Source organism: Pinus tabuliformis, chromosome 5_2 (assembly GCF_031772625.1).
Source record: "Pinus tabuliformis cultivar Carrire ecotype Pingquan chromosome 5_2, CPIR1, whole genome shotgun sequence".
Classification (NCBI taxonomy): Eukaryota; Viridiplantae; Streptophyta; class Pinopsida; order Pinales; family Pinaceae; genus Pinus; species Pinus tabuliformis.
In genome coordinates, this window is record NC_142306.1 from 404,749,627 (window position 1) to 404,765,240 (window position 15,614).

The window sequence follows — 15,614 nt, forward strand, 5'->3', positions numbered from 1 at the left end:
AAGAACATATTAACAATTTCATGTTAGCAGTTAACTTAAAAGGAGTGACAGAACAAGATGTTGTTGTCAGGCTTTTCCCTTATACCCTGCAAGGATCGGCAGGATCCTGGTACTTCTCTTTACCTTCTAGTTCTATTACCAGCTGGACCACATGCCAAGAGCAGTTCCTTACCAAATATGGAGATGACAGGTCTCTGGCGACTTTAATAAACGACCTCTCCAATTTGAGAATAGAGCATAGGGAACCAATAAAGGAGTTTAATGCTCGATTCAACAAACTCCTAAATAAAATCCCCACCGCTTCGAAACCAAGTGAACAAATTAGGAGCGAATGGTACATTACTGCCCTCCCTTCCAACATAGCTATTTTTGTTGACAGGGCTGGCAAACCTACCTTAGCTGAAAATATGAAGGAAGCACTTGCAGTTGAAAAGCGTATTAATGCTCTAGAGAAGAAAGCTGCCTTGGAGGATAGAAAATCCAAAAAAGTTTCATTTAAAGAAGATTCTAAGAAAAAGACCCCAAAGGACCCATACGACATGGAAGGTTTACAAAAGGTCCTTAAAACATTGTCTAATGAAATGGTTGAAATTAAAAAACAGGTGGCCGAAACTTCGAACAAAAGACCATTTAGAACTTTCAAGAAAACTGAAACAAAGCCACCCAATGTTATATCTAATGCAGACTCTGAACAGGAAGAAGAAGAAGAGGAATCAACTTCTCAAACAGATGATGAAGAAGATGTAGTTGAATGTCACGGCATGTGGGATTTCATACTCCCAAATTCTGACACCGAGAATCAAGAAGAAGCTTTTCCTGTTACTACAAGAAGTAAAATCGCTTCTGAACCTACTCAAACAACTACAAAAAAGAGGAGTGCAGGTGCTGCCACACCAAAAGAAAAAGTTCTTCCAAAGAAGTCTCCGGTAGCAGCCCCTCAAAACCAGCCTCCAATTTCTAACTCTCCTTCAACATCTAAGACACTAGTGGTATCTGACTCCATGGAGTATAATATTGTTGATGATATGAAAAAGACTAAGGCAAACATAACCATGTTTGAACTAAGTAAGTTAAAACATCAGCAGAAATTGCTCCTAAGAGAATTTAACGCTGTCCCCTCTTCTCCTCTTCCCAGTTCAAAAGCTGCTAATGATTCAGGACAACCCCCTCCAGATATGGTCGAAGCTACCGATTCGGTTCTGATCGGAGATAGATCCAATTCTCATACCCCACCTTTCTTGCTCACCTATGAAATCTATAATCGAAATCTGCAGAACTGTTTAATTGATTCAGGGGCTTCATCTAATATTATGCCAGCTTCAGTTTTTTCTAAACTGAACATAGAACCCCAGAAGTCCGGAATTCATATTGTACAGTTAGATAGAACCAAAGTGCAGGTTATAGGAGAAATTAACTCCATGACTATCAGGTTGTCTGCTGATCCCAGAATAGTACAGAGAATAGATATTTTGATTGCTGACATACCTGAATTCTATGGTTTAATTTTGAGCAGAGATTGGTCTGAGAAACTGCATGGATACATTTCCACGGATTGGTCACATATGTGGCTCCCCTACAAGGGTAAGCCAAATCAAATAAGGATCGACCGTGAGAAACACATGACTCACACAGTAACCGATTTCGAACAAGAAAACCAGCCTGTGGCCTTCAACAACAACATTTTGGGAAATTATTCCTCAGAATCATTCTTTGGCAACTTTGTTGCCCAATCTTCCCCTTTTTCAGTTAATCATTGTACATCTCAAGTAGAAAATTTTTCACAAACCAATTTATCCAAATGCTTCAACGCAAATAAAAAAGATGTAAATATTTTTGTTAATTCTCCTTTATTTTGGTCTTTGTATTTTGATGGCTCTAAGTCCAGTGAGGGCTCAGGAGCAGGTTGCATTTTGGTTAGTCCGCAAGGCGAAAAAACAATGCTATCCTGTCGATTAGAATTTGAATGCACCAATAACACAGCCGAATATGAAGCTCTAGTGCAGGGACTATATAAGGCAATTGACCTTAAAGTCCAATATATAAAAGTATTCGGCGATAGTGAGATCATTGTTAAACAGGTAAGAAATACAATTCATTGCCTTTCAAGCCACCTTAAGCATTATCAATCGCTAGTGCAAGATCTTACTTTGCATTTCTCAGCATTCAACATTTCTTCAATTCCAAGATCACAAAACTCAGCAGCTGATTTACTAGCCAACGTAGCTTCCAAGCTCCTCCCTTCCGAAGACTATAGCCTTGATAGATTTTCTATAGAATTAATTTTTAGACCTTCAGTTCCCGATAACATCACTAACTGGAGGGTTTTCAACCATGACGAGGACATCTTGCAATTCTTAACCTCTGAAAAGTCTTATGACAATCAAATCATTGAAGAGCATGACCATGATTCTCAAATGAAAGAAACATCTCAAGATAACGCGATTCCTAAGCCTGTAGTAAAGCTCGAAGACCTTTATGACATCAAAGATACGTTCAAACCTGTAATTAATGCAAAACTCCAAAGCTCTACTCTTAGGTTTGAATCGATCAATTTGGGAACAGATCAAGCTCCTCAAAATATCAATTTAGGACTAGGACTTTCTATAGAAGAAAAGGAAGCATTCACCAAACTCTTAAGGAAAAACAAGCAAGTTTTTGCTTGGAAGAATGACGACCTCAAGACATATGATACATCTATCATACAACATACTATTCCTATGCTTCCCGATCAAAAACCTATCCAGCAGAAGTTAAGAAAAATACACCCGAATTTGGAGAGCCGTATAAAGTCGGAACTTAATAAGCTCTTAAAAGCTAAGATTATCTTCCCTGTCCGACACTCAAACTGGGTCTCCAATATGGTACCAGTCAGGAAGAAAAACGGCGACATTCGAATCTGTATTGATTTCAGAAACTTGAATAAGGCAAGCTTGAAAGATAATTTCCCACTGCCTACCATGGAACAAATCCTCCAATCGGTAGCAGGATCTGAGTTGATGTCCTTTCTCGACGGTTTCTCAGGATATAATCAAGTGTTGGTCCATCCTGATGACCAACTAAAGACTACATTCAGGACAAAATGGGGAACTTATGCATATCAAAAGATGCCTTTTGGACTCATAAATGCAGGAGCGACATTCCAAAGAGCCATGGATACAGCCTGTAGAGGGTTAATTAACCGGACAGTAGTCGTCTACCTCGATGATATTACTGTGTATTCTAAAAAGAGATATAACCACTTGCATGATTTAAAATAGATTTTTCAACGATGCAAAACATATGGTATCTCTCTCAACCCGAAAAAGTCTTTCTTTGCTCTCAACCAGGGTAAGCTTCTAGGGTTTATTGTATCTAAAGATGGCATTTATGTAGATCCTGATCGAATTAAGGAAATTTCTGAAATTCCTTTTCCGCACAACAAAAAATCGATGCAGTCGTTTCTAGGGCAGATTAATTTCGTTAAACGATTTGTTCCAGATTTTTCACAGATTGTACTACCACTACAAACGATGATTAAAAAGAATTCAACCTTCAGATGGGGATTAGAGGAAAAGCAAGCTTTTAATGATATTAAGCAATCAATAATCAATGTCCCAGCTCTGAATACTCCAAATCTTTCTAATCATTTTATATTATATACCATTGCATCCGACTTATCTTACGCAGCAGTGCTCACCCAGTTGAATGATGACAATTTGGAAGCGCCCATCTCGTTCTTCAGTTCAAACTTTCAAGGCGCCGAATTAAACTATTCCGATATTGAGAAACAAGCTTTTGCTGTCTTTAAAGCAGTCAAACATTATCGACCCTTTCTTTTAAAAACCCATACTAAAGTGATAGTTCCTTTCTTAGCAGTTAGGCAACTATTAATCCAAAAGGAATTGGGAGAAAAGAGGGCAAATTGGGTCGCAGCTCTCCAAGAATATGGTCTAGAAATAAAGCCAGCAAAGTTTGTTAAAGGTCAAGGTTTTTGCAGGATATTAGCAGGAGCATCAAACATTCCGGAATCAAGTGATACAGAGCAAACCCAAGAAGTTAATCAGCTAAGTATTCCTGATTCCAAATCTCAATATGCAGATCTGATCTTTTATTTAAAGAATGGTTATGCACCTACCAATTTGTCCTACAAAAACAAAAGAGCCATTAGATTGAAAGCTAAGAGTTTTTCCATTATTGGCGATGTGCTCTTCAGAAGAAACTATGATTCTGTCCTATTAAGATGCCTTGAGAAACCTAAAGCTCAAAAGGTTTTGCAGGAGCTATACGACGGACCAGCAGGAGGACATTTCGGAGCTGATACAACAGCTCATAAAATCATTCATGCTGGATACTATTGGCCTACTTTGTTTAAGGACGCTCACGAATATGTAAGGAAATGCATCAAATGCCAAACTGCCAGTGGAAGACAACAAAAACCAGCTTTCCCTTTGCAACCAATCAACATTGAACAGCCTTTTGAACAATGGGGATTGGACATCATTGGAGAAATTAATCCTTCTTCTTCCAAGCAGCACAAATATATTCTTACAACAACTGATTACTTTACAAAGTGGGTAGAAGCAGTTCCGTTAAAGACAACAAACTCTGAGGCGATCATTGAATTTATAGATCAGTTCATCATTACCAGATTTGGTGTTCCAAACGCTCTTGTCTTTGATAATGCTTCTTACTTCTCAGGTAATGCAATGATTGATTTCGCTATCAAAAGGGGATTTAAATTAAAGTATTCTGCTAATTACTATCCTCAGGGTAATGGCCTAGCAGAATCAACTAATAAAAACCTAATCAAAATCATTAAGCGAACAATCGAAGAGAATCATAAGAATTGGCATAAATCCTTGGTATTTGCATTATGGGCTGATAGGATAACACAGAAAGCTTCCATAGGGACCTCTCCGTTTAATCTTGTCTATGGAAAAGAAGCAATCGTACCAACCAATCTTCTTTTTCCATCTCTAGCCCTAGTGCAATTTATTGACGAAACTCCTTCTTCCTCTATCCAGTTTAGATATGATCAAATTCTTAAACTTGAAGAAGAAAGGGAAAAAGCCAAGGTTACACACGCTAAACATCAGCAAGTCATTAAAGCAGCTTTTGATCTGGCCTCATCTAGTCCTAAACAATTCCAAGTCGGAGATCTAGTCCTGAAATGGGACAAAGCCCATGAAGACAAAGGTAAACATTCCAAATTTCAAAAAATGTGGCTCGGACCATTTCAGATCTGTGAAAAAGTAGGCCATTCCACTTTTATACTGCAAAATCTATCAGGGGTGAGGGATTCTCTCCCTGTCAATGGTCTGATCTTGAAGAAATTCTTTAATTGAGGAGGTAACCCCTTCTCTATGTAGTTTGATAGTTTTTATATAGTTTGTAGGATTTGTAGAAATAAGGACGTGGGACATCTTCCATTGACCTTTCGCTGTAATTAAAAGTTGTCTCGCCACCGCACTATTAATATTTACTTTTGGGTAATAACGTCTTAAACCAAGAAAGATCATTTCTAGGAAATTAGATATCTTTTTATTTGTCAGCGCTTTTATAATATTTTTTACAAATTGGTGCTGGCAATGAAACTATTAGCGCCTTAAAACTATTAAATAAGATTGTGATAACACTTCCTTTGATCATACTCTGTGCATACTCCACTATGTAGAAATTTCCCATTGTAGATCCCCTAGTAATGCAATGTACTAAAGCAAAACACTTGATCTACTTCTACAAACAATTGAGCGGAAGCTTAATCTAACATGAGCAACATCAAGCATGAACAGATATAATTAAGATTGAGAAGTAATCAACCATGACACAGAAGATATATCACTGGGGAAAGCACCAGCCTAAAACCCCAACTCTGTATTATCATACAAGTGGAAATCTTGTTCAAGTTACAAAAAGAATTAGCTCTCAAGCTATCCCGATCTCTCTGCACTCAAACAATACAACTCAAAGACTCAATAGACATGGAATATATCTTCCTCAAGTCCTCCAAGCCTCCTATTCCTTGTGTAGTTTTGATTGGGGTCCAATGATATCACATGTGTGAATTGGCCTCATCACACTCACTGTAACCTCAGGTCCAACTGCGCAATCCATAAGGAATAATATTCCTTCTGCTTGCAAGGAATATTCACCAAGGAATATCCTAGCAACTAATAGTACATTGTCCCTCCATCTGATCTCAACTGGGTCTCTGACTGAACTAACATGCATGAGTTATCCATGAGTGAATACTCAGTTATCTAAAATACAGTAGTTACATGCATGCAAGCATTAACTAACTGAACTCTCATTAATTTAACAAACTGTTAAATTAATCTAAATGGATTTGACTAAGTTAAACTAAGTCAACTGATTACAACTCAATATTACAACTCATCCTTATCTCTTTAACTGAAGGTTAAATTCCTCAATTAATGGAGAAACTGTTGCATGTGCTCACATAGACTTCAAGTTTCATTTTCCTTAACTAATTAACTCAATATGAATTAATTAATTAATTTCCAAACTGCTGTTGATATCAAATTCGAATTTTACTTCCCATGTTTAGTCCAGGGACTGACTAAAATAAGAAGGGATCTCGAAATGCTATTTTTAAAAAATCTCTTTTTAGCACTTTCACTTTTCACCCATTGTAGCTAAGATCTCCAATGGCTAAACTGCTATTTATAGCAATGCTGTTTTTAGCATTTCTTGTTGCACACTTTTCAACACACTAATGTTCTGTTTTTCCTTTCTGCAATATTGTTCTGTTGTGGAGTGTAGGATATTGTGAATTGATGCACTATTTCATGATCCTTGTAATACTTGGTGAAGTTCTCCAATCTATACTCTCCCTCTTGATTTGAATGGAGGATCTTTATGAACTTCCATGTTTTCTTCTCTACCATGTTTTTGAATTCTTTGAAATACTCAAAGAAATCACTCTTTTTCCTAGGGAAATACACCCAAGTGTACCTTGTGCAATCATCAATAAACAAAAGAAAATAATAAGCACCTCCTAAGGATCTAGTCTGCATGGGTCCACAAACATCAGAATGCACAAGCTCTAATACATCTCTTCTTCTCCCATCAAAATTAGAGGGGAATTCATCTCTATGATTTTTTCCTAATGCATAACCTTCACAAGTAACATACTCATTCTTTAGCATACAGAGTCCTTCAACCATTCTTTGTTTCTACAACAACAATGAATCATGATAATTGATATGACCACACATTTGATGCCAAATAATTGTTGTTGACAAAACTGTAGAAGTCAGTGCTTGATGAATCTTGCTAGTGACATCAAGTTTGTGTAGGCCTCCAACCCCGACTCCTGAAGAAATTGGTTTGCAATGATCCAGCAAGTCCTTTATTGTGCAATGTGTTTTGAAGAATTCAACCTTCAGATTCTGATCTGTAACTGTGGACATAAAAATCAAATTCTTCTTGATGCCAGGCACATACATAACATTATGAATGCACCTAACACTTCCATTCAGTAAAGTCACTAGAATATCATCATATCCCTTGATCTGATGTGCGCGATCATCTCCAAGGTAGATGTTTTCTCCATTGCTTATTTCCTTGAAGTTCTCATACCAGTCCTTATTGCATGTCATGTGAATCGAAGCTCCAGAATCCACAAACTAATCTTAACATCATGATGGGGTGTAAATCTCACTAAGGCAATAAACCCCTCATTTACCATCACTCAAACATAAACCTATGGTTATAAATCCACATTCTATCGGAAGTGTTAATTATATGCTTTTGCCTTAAAACCACAGGACCACACATCTTATAGGAATACACAGAAAATATACGAAATCTTACCTTTTTGAACAGCCCTTGCACATTTCTCGATATATACCTTTATCACTATTGCAATCAGGCGATAACGTGCCTTCCCTTCTTTCTATCAATATGCGATAATACACAAAATACATATAGGAAACATGGAAACCCCGCAGTCAACGCCTAATATGGACTTCAAATATTATACACCCGCATTCAGAACTCTGTCGGGTCCGCTCTCGGCTTCAACCCTTTCTTCCTTCTTCGATCACCGATCACGCCTCATCGCATATCGGCGATATCGCTTAATTACATATTGGCATTCCACCTGCCCGCTAGCCTTAACACCTCCAGTTTGCAATTAGTGATTAAATTGTGACCATCTATTTGGCACTTGATCTGACAGTCTACACTTAATCACCTGATCGCAATTTATTGTTCCTACGGCCGGGTCCGATAATGCATAAAGGTTCTGCTGATGCGATATATCGGCAATCGCTCATCCATTTCTTGAAGCTTGAGGTCTGCCCTTTATAAACCATATTTTCCGATGCGATATCAATTGACTCTGTCCTCAGCGATATGATCCTGTCCATTGATCATATTGATCCAATGGATCCTGTGCATCACTCTTCACTTCTCGTTCTATTGATGGACTTACACTACACTTGGGTTTCCTCTGCCATACTTTGGTTTTAAACATAATATCCATATAACAATCATTCATTTAATCAATGGATCGCCATTGATCCTTCTAGTGATTGATGGTCGATCAACATGCCTACTAATGGGATTTTAGTCATCAACGCATATATACAACATAATTACTTGAAAAGGCAAAATACACAGTTCCTCTGCTTGCACACTCCTCTCTATGTTCGCCGAATACTGCCTGGATACATATGCTAAACAGAATCACTAATACAAATAGAATTTATCATTTCATAATGAATCACACTATTCCACATGCAGAATCAACTCTATGTATATTAACATACAAACACATGATTGCATATTAAGGCTCTTCGTCCCTCTCTAGCTTGATTCTTCTAATTAGAACCTCTGTTTCCTAAACTGCCTGTAGGCTTACGATTCCATTGTGAATCCTCTTGAATCCCCTCTCTCTATCTCTTCAAAAAAGACAGGAAAATACATATATTATCTATCTACCAATCTCCTTCCACATATGAAGGAATTCACTATATATTTAGAAACCATATCCTACCCTAACTAATCAATATAACTACTTGGTTTGATCTCCACGCAGGGAGGATCACTTGCCACTTATTCTCTAATTTCGTTACTATTTGCAACAATATAACTACTTACATACTTTGAAATTTATAAAAAATAACCAATTCTTCCTCCAAACTCTCATTAGCCACAACATGTGGCCACACCATCACATTGCTAGCTAGGCCTAGATGCTCCTGCATGAAACTCCCAAGGTTAAAAATAATCATGATCTCCTGATCATGTGCTTCTGATCTGTGTCCTCCTGGATCCCATAATTTGTTCGGTAGTCTGTCCTTGGTTACTGCTGTTGTTGGTTGTTGTTCTCCAGGTCTCCATATTTTATGCTGCATTGCCCCATTAGCTATGCTCTCACTGTCTACTACTGTCTTTTTCATATATATTATTGCTTTTTTCTCATCATCACAATTTATGCCAGGCTTCCACACTTTAATTTGCAGTTTACCATTACCTTCACTTGTACCATTATTTCTAGCCCATCTTCCTTTCTTCTTTTGTCCTTTATATATTTTATTGGAATGTTGTTGTATGAGTTCCCACAACTCATCAATTTCTTTGTCCACTTCACTTCTCAGATGATGAATACTATTCCCCTACAACTGGATGTGTTCTTGCATAAGAACATCATAATCCATGTGCCAATACATTTCTAAAATGTACAAACTCCTTCTCCATTGATCCCCTGCAAAAATTCCAGTTCTTTCTTCTGGTTTCTCACTCATGGCTTCATCACTTCTTACTTCAATTACCAGTATACCTGTAATTCCACAAATATTTTGAAAACTAAGAATTATTCCTCTCGTTTAGGTGCTTGGAATACCTCTTCTTCTAGTAACTTAATTTCTGCACCCTTAAGGATTATGGCATCATATTTATCTGCTTCTGAAATGTCATTTTTAGCCTTTTCTTCATCAATAACTCCTTGTAGTACAATAGTAATCCTGTTACTATTATCTCTTGAACTCATCTCTAGTTCAACAGTTCCATATTGTGGATTCAACATCATTCCATCTTTCTGAGACATTCTGATCTCACCCTTCCTTACTTCGATCTAATCTTCAGAATCAATTCCTTGTTTCGAATTGACTTCACATTGCCTTGTTTATGCATATAAATCTTCACCAGAATCAATCAATTCATTAAACACAAATTCTTTACCCTGTTTCCTCATTATGCCAACATTTCTGACAACTTCTTTTCCATATTTGTCATCCATGACAACTTCTTCATTCTTATTCTGTTCTGGTTGTGCAGTATAATCACTTATTCCTTGATTTCCTTGCCTTTTCTCTAAAAGACTAGAATCATGCCACAAATCTGTCATCTCATTTGGAATTTCTCCCAAGAGCTCTACACGATCTTCACTAACTTCATTGTTTGCAACATCTGCCTTTAGTCCTTCTTTACTCTGGCTTTCTTCAAGGTCAATAATATTCAATAACTGTTTAGTATCTACAAAGTCTTCTATGTCAACCTTCAGTAGATGTTCTCCTTTGGCTTTAGTCCTCAATAAATGTCCAAATCTGCATAATTCACTACAACTATGTTTAACATTTGCTCTTTCCTTTGCATCACAAGATTATGTGCATTTCCTTCTTCTAACTTTTGAAAAATCATATCTTTGCTTTTCCTTTCCCTTATGACAACCTTAAACATTTGCCTTACTTCAGTGTATCCTGCATTTACACACAAAATATTAGTTTCAAAACTATGAGACACCATTGTCTCCTCAAATAATTTCATCATCAATCCTTCCAGTTGACTCCCACTTCCTAAACACACCATAAGATTCTCCATTTGCTTTGTATTAGCTTCATCAGTTTTCCTGAGAAAACTCTTTGTTCCATATTTGTATGAATGGATCTCTTCCATACCAAACACTTCTTTGATCTCAATAATTCCTTTGCCATCCTCCTTCTGACTTATCTTTTGGATGTCATCCGACTGGACATCTTCCTTCACTTAACTGTAACTTTTCTCTTTATTCTTCATATGACTGTGGGTAGTCATATTTCCACCTGTTGTTTTCACAGTTTCCAATAACTGCCTGTTTTTCCCCAAGTTTACATGACCTGCAAACATACAACAATTATTAGTTTTAAAAATACAATACCTTTCATCCTCTTTTGATGCTTCAAGCACCAATCTTCCATCATAGATCTTCTAGATTTCAACAGATCCTCCTTGTTGTGACTCCATTCCTTTGAGTCTCTTCTTCTCTAACAAATCAATATGAATTTGTTCAAGTTCCCTGAACTTGTTCATCAACTTGCCATTCCACCTCTGTTGCAATAGCTTCCACTTGACCCGTTTCTTCATTCTCCATCTATATCTTCAGTCTTCATTTGTCTTTCTTTGTACTGCCAGACTAATCTCTTGTTCTTCATTCTGTTGCCAGTTGCTATACTTCTGCAATCTAATGCCTTCCTCAAATTCATTCTCATGTTGCTGATCATCACTTTTAAATTGTTGGTTCCTTCCATATTTATCCTGTTGGATTAATACTTCTGTCTCCTTCATGTCTCTAAGGACATAAATTCCTTGTTGTTCCTGATCTTTCATCTCACCTTCAAATAATCTCTGCTCAATTTCTCTGATTTTAGCATCATATTTATTAATGCTGACTTCCATAACTATAGTCACATCATTAACTAAAGAGTCTAAACATTTTATTAACTCTATAAATGTTTGAGACATTTCATCCTTATCATGCATGGTAACCACAATCTCTTCTTTATCAGGTTCTGAAAGCTTCGTTTCTCCTTCAGGTTCCTTGAGAAATCTTTCCAAGAATTCTAATTCCATGTGAATTCTTTCCAGCATTTCATCACAACTTCCACTCTGAGTTTCATTCTTTTTCTGGAAATCCTTCTGAGTTATCCTATTTTTTGCACTATCATATTTCAAAGTTATTTCATCAATTCCATCAGACAAATTCATTTGCTTAACTTCTTGGAATACCACTATGGAATTTTCATTAGACTTCTGGTCCATATCAAATTCATCTTATTGTCTTACACCAAACAGAAATTCATCCATGAACTCTTTGTGCTGCAATAAATCAGCACCTTTTTCCTCTAAAAGGCATTCTCCATCATACTTCACCTCAAGAGTTTCAGTCATGTTTGTGACATTTTCACCAGTTTGTCCATCATCCTCTTCATATCTTGCAAACATACACAAACTATGAGAATTAAAATCACAAGGATTCATTGCCTCATCTGCTTCCCTTGTCATCATATCTTCTAATTGTTCTGAACTATTCCAATAGTTCATGAGATCTTCAACTGATCTCTCATTATCCTCTTCACCCAGAATTTCCCCTGTTCTGGTCTACAAATGGAATCTTCCATTTATGCTTCTGCTTCTCTAAGGTTTTCCATCAACCCCTTTACGTGTCTTTGTTGCAGCCTTCTCTGCAACTTAGGCCACTTCATTGGTTTCTTCTTCAAGACCCAACCTTGTCTTTGGTTCTCCTCTAGCAACATTACTAACGCATCAAATTATTCTCTTATCTCAACTATTTCCTTGTCAAGCTCTGCTTGACTCATCCGTTTCCTACGGATTGTTTGAGCACCCTTCTCCTTCATCTTGTAGCCTTCTTTTGAACCTTCCATATGACTTTCCATAGCCATCTTCTCTTCTGTGTGAGCTCCTACACCTGCAACCAATCAACTTCCTTCTAAGTTGATCTTCTCACCAAGCTTCTCCTCTGCCTGGTCTCCAAGTCCTATTTCTTTAGAACTTGCACTGAGCAATCTTGCTCTCTCTCTCTGGTTGCTCCACTCACTTCTCTTAAGGACTCCTCTGTCCCTATCTATTCCAAGCCTCAGCTGGAATGAGGTTCTGCTACAATTTCTAAGAACTTCCAAAAGTTCTTCTACAGTCTTACTGCTGTAGTCCTGTGCCCAACATTGCCATTCATTCGATCGTTGCAACTTTCATACCTTTTTAGTCATAATCTTCATAAACAGAGCATCCCTGCTCTAATACCACTTGATGGGGTGTAAATCGCACTAAGGCAATAAACCCATCATTTACCATCACTCAAGCGTATACTTGTGGTTATAAACCCACATTCTATCGGAAGCATTAATTATATGCTTTTGACTTAAAACCCCAGGACCACACATCTTATAGGAATACACAGAAAATATACAAAGTCTTACCTTTTTGAATAGCCCTTACACATTTCTCGTTATATGCCTTTATCGCTATTGTAATCGGGCGATAGCGTGCCTTCCCTTCTTTCTACTGATATGCGATAATACACAAAATAAATATAGGAAACATGGAAACCCCACAGTGAACCCCTAAGCCGAACTTCAAATCTTATACACCCGCATTAAGAACTCCGTTGGGTCCGCCCTCGGCTTCAATCCTTTCAGCCTTCTCTGATCACCGATCGTGCCTCATCGCATATCGACGATATCGCTTAATCGCATATCAGCATTCCACTTGCCCGCCAGCCTTAACTCCTCCAGTTTGCGATTAGCGATTAAATCGCGACTGTCGATTTGGCACTTGATCCCACGGTCTACACTTAATCACCTGATCACAATCGCTTGTTCCTATGGCCGGGTCCAATAACGCATAAAGGTTCCGCCGATGCGATATATTAGCAATCGCTCATTGGCATTTCTTGAAGCCTGAGGTCCGCCCTTTATAAACCATATTTGCTGATGCGATATCAATTGACTCTGTCCTCAGTAATATGATATTTTCCGTTGATCATATTGATCCAACGGATCCTGTGCATCATTTTTCACTTCTCATTCTATTGATGGACTTACACTACACTCGGGTTTCCTCTGCCATACTATGGTTTTAAACACGACATCCATATAACAATCATTCATTTAATCAATGGATCGCCATCGATCCTTCTGGTGATCGATGGTTGATCAACTTGCCTACTAATGGTATTCTAGTCATCAACGCATATATACAACATAATTACTTGAAAAGGCAAAATACACAGTTCCTCTGCCTGCACACTCCTCTCTGTGTTCGCCGAATTCCGCCTGGATACATATGCTAAACATAATCACTAATACAAACATAATTTATCATTTCATAATGAATCACACTATTCCACATGCAAAATCAACTCTCTGTATATTAACATACAAACACATGATTGCATATTGAGGCTCTCTATCCCTCTCTGGCCTTATTCTTCTAATTAGAGCCTCTGTTTCCTAAACTGCCCGTAGGCTTATGATTCCATCGTGAATCCTCTCGAATCCCCCCCTCTCTCTCTTCAGAAAAGACAGGAAAATACATATATGCTCTATCTAACAGTATCCTTCCACATATGAAGGAATTCACTATATATTTAGAAATCATATCCTACCCTAACTAATCAATATAACTACTTGGCTTGATCTCCGGACAGGGAGGATCACTTGCCACTTATTCTCTAGTTTCCTTAGTATTTGCAACAATATAACTACTTAGATACTTTGAAATTAATAAAAATTAAATAACCAATTCTTCCTCCAAACTCTCATTAGCCACAACATGTGACCACACCATCACATTGATGGCTAGGCTTAGATGCTCCTGCATCACATCATCTTTTTCAGCAGACAACGCAACATTAGACATAAATAACTTAAGATTTTTACAATCAGAGTTCATGCCTTCTCCTGAGAAATGTACTGAATGTATTTTGTGCTTATTGTGCCTAGTTTCATCACTTTTCTTCTTATAATAGTCTTTCGAAAGATGCCCACTTTTACCACAATAAAAGCATTTCATTCCAGAATAATTTCTAACAAGATACATACTTGATTTGGTTATGGAAATGGCCTTTACTGAGATGAACTTCCACCTTTACTTCCTCCTCGTTGTTTCCCTTTGAAGAATTTATTTTCTGCCACAAGTGTTAGATCTGGATTATGAGGCTTCAAGTTACTGCACCTATTTTCTTTCTGCATTAGTATACCTATCAATTCCTCAAAAGTTAGCGCTTTCTCCCTTGTTGCAAGACCCGTAATAAACTTATGATAGTCCTTTGACATTCCATTTAATGTGATTTTCACATGATTATTAGAAGGTACCGATCCTCCTATGTCTCCCAACTTATATTTCAAATTTTTAATTATGGAAATATAGGCATTAACAAATTCATTCTCTTCCATTTTAACATACAAGAGCTTACTCTTCAGAAAGAGGACTCAATTTGTATTTTTAGTTTCATACAACTCTTTCAATATATTCCAGGTTGCATTAGAGGTAAGATAATCACGAATATAAGGAATTATATTACCTTTCACGAACATTCTTAATAATACCTTTCATTTGTTCTCCCGCTTCTCCCAATATTGAATCGATGCAACTATCGAGCTTGCAATAGATTTTACTTCTTCTCCCTTTATGATGTTCCAAGCGTTGTATCCTTCCAACAATGTTTGCATCTGAATTTCCAATTAATGTAGTTGGTTCCATCCAATTTATTGGCCTCATTCAGGTATGTCTCTGCAAGCAGATTCACCATATTGATAGTAAACCCAATCTGCAATAGTACCCTACTTCACACTTCATAAGCACCACTAATTGCTCCAAATATATATTTGCAA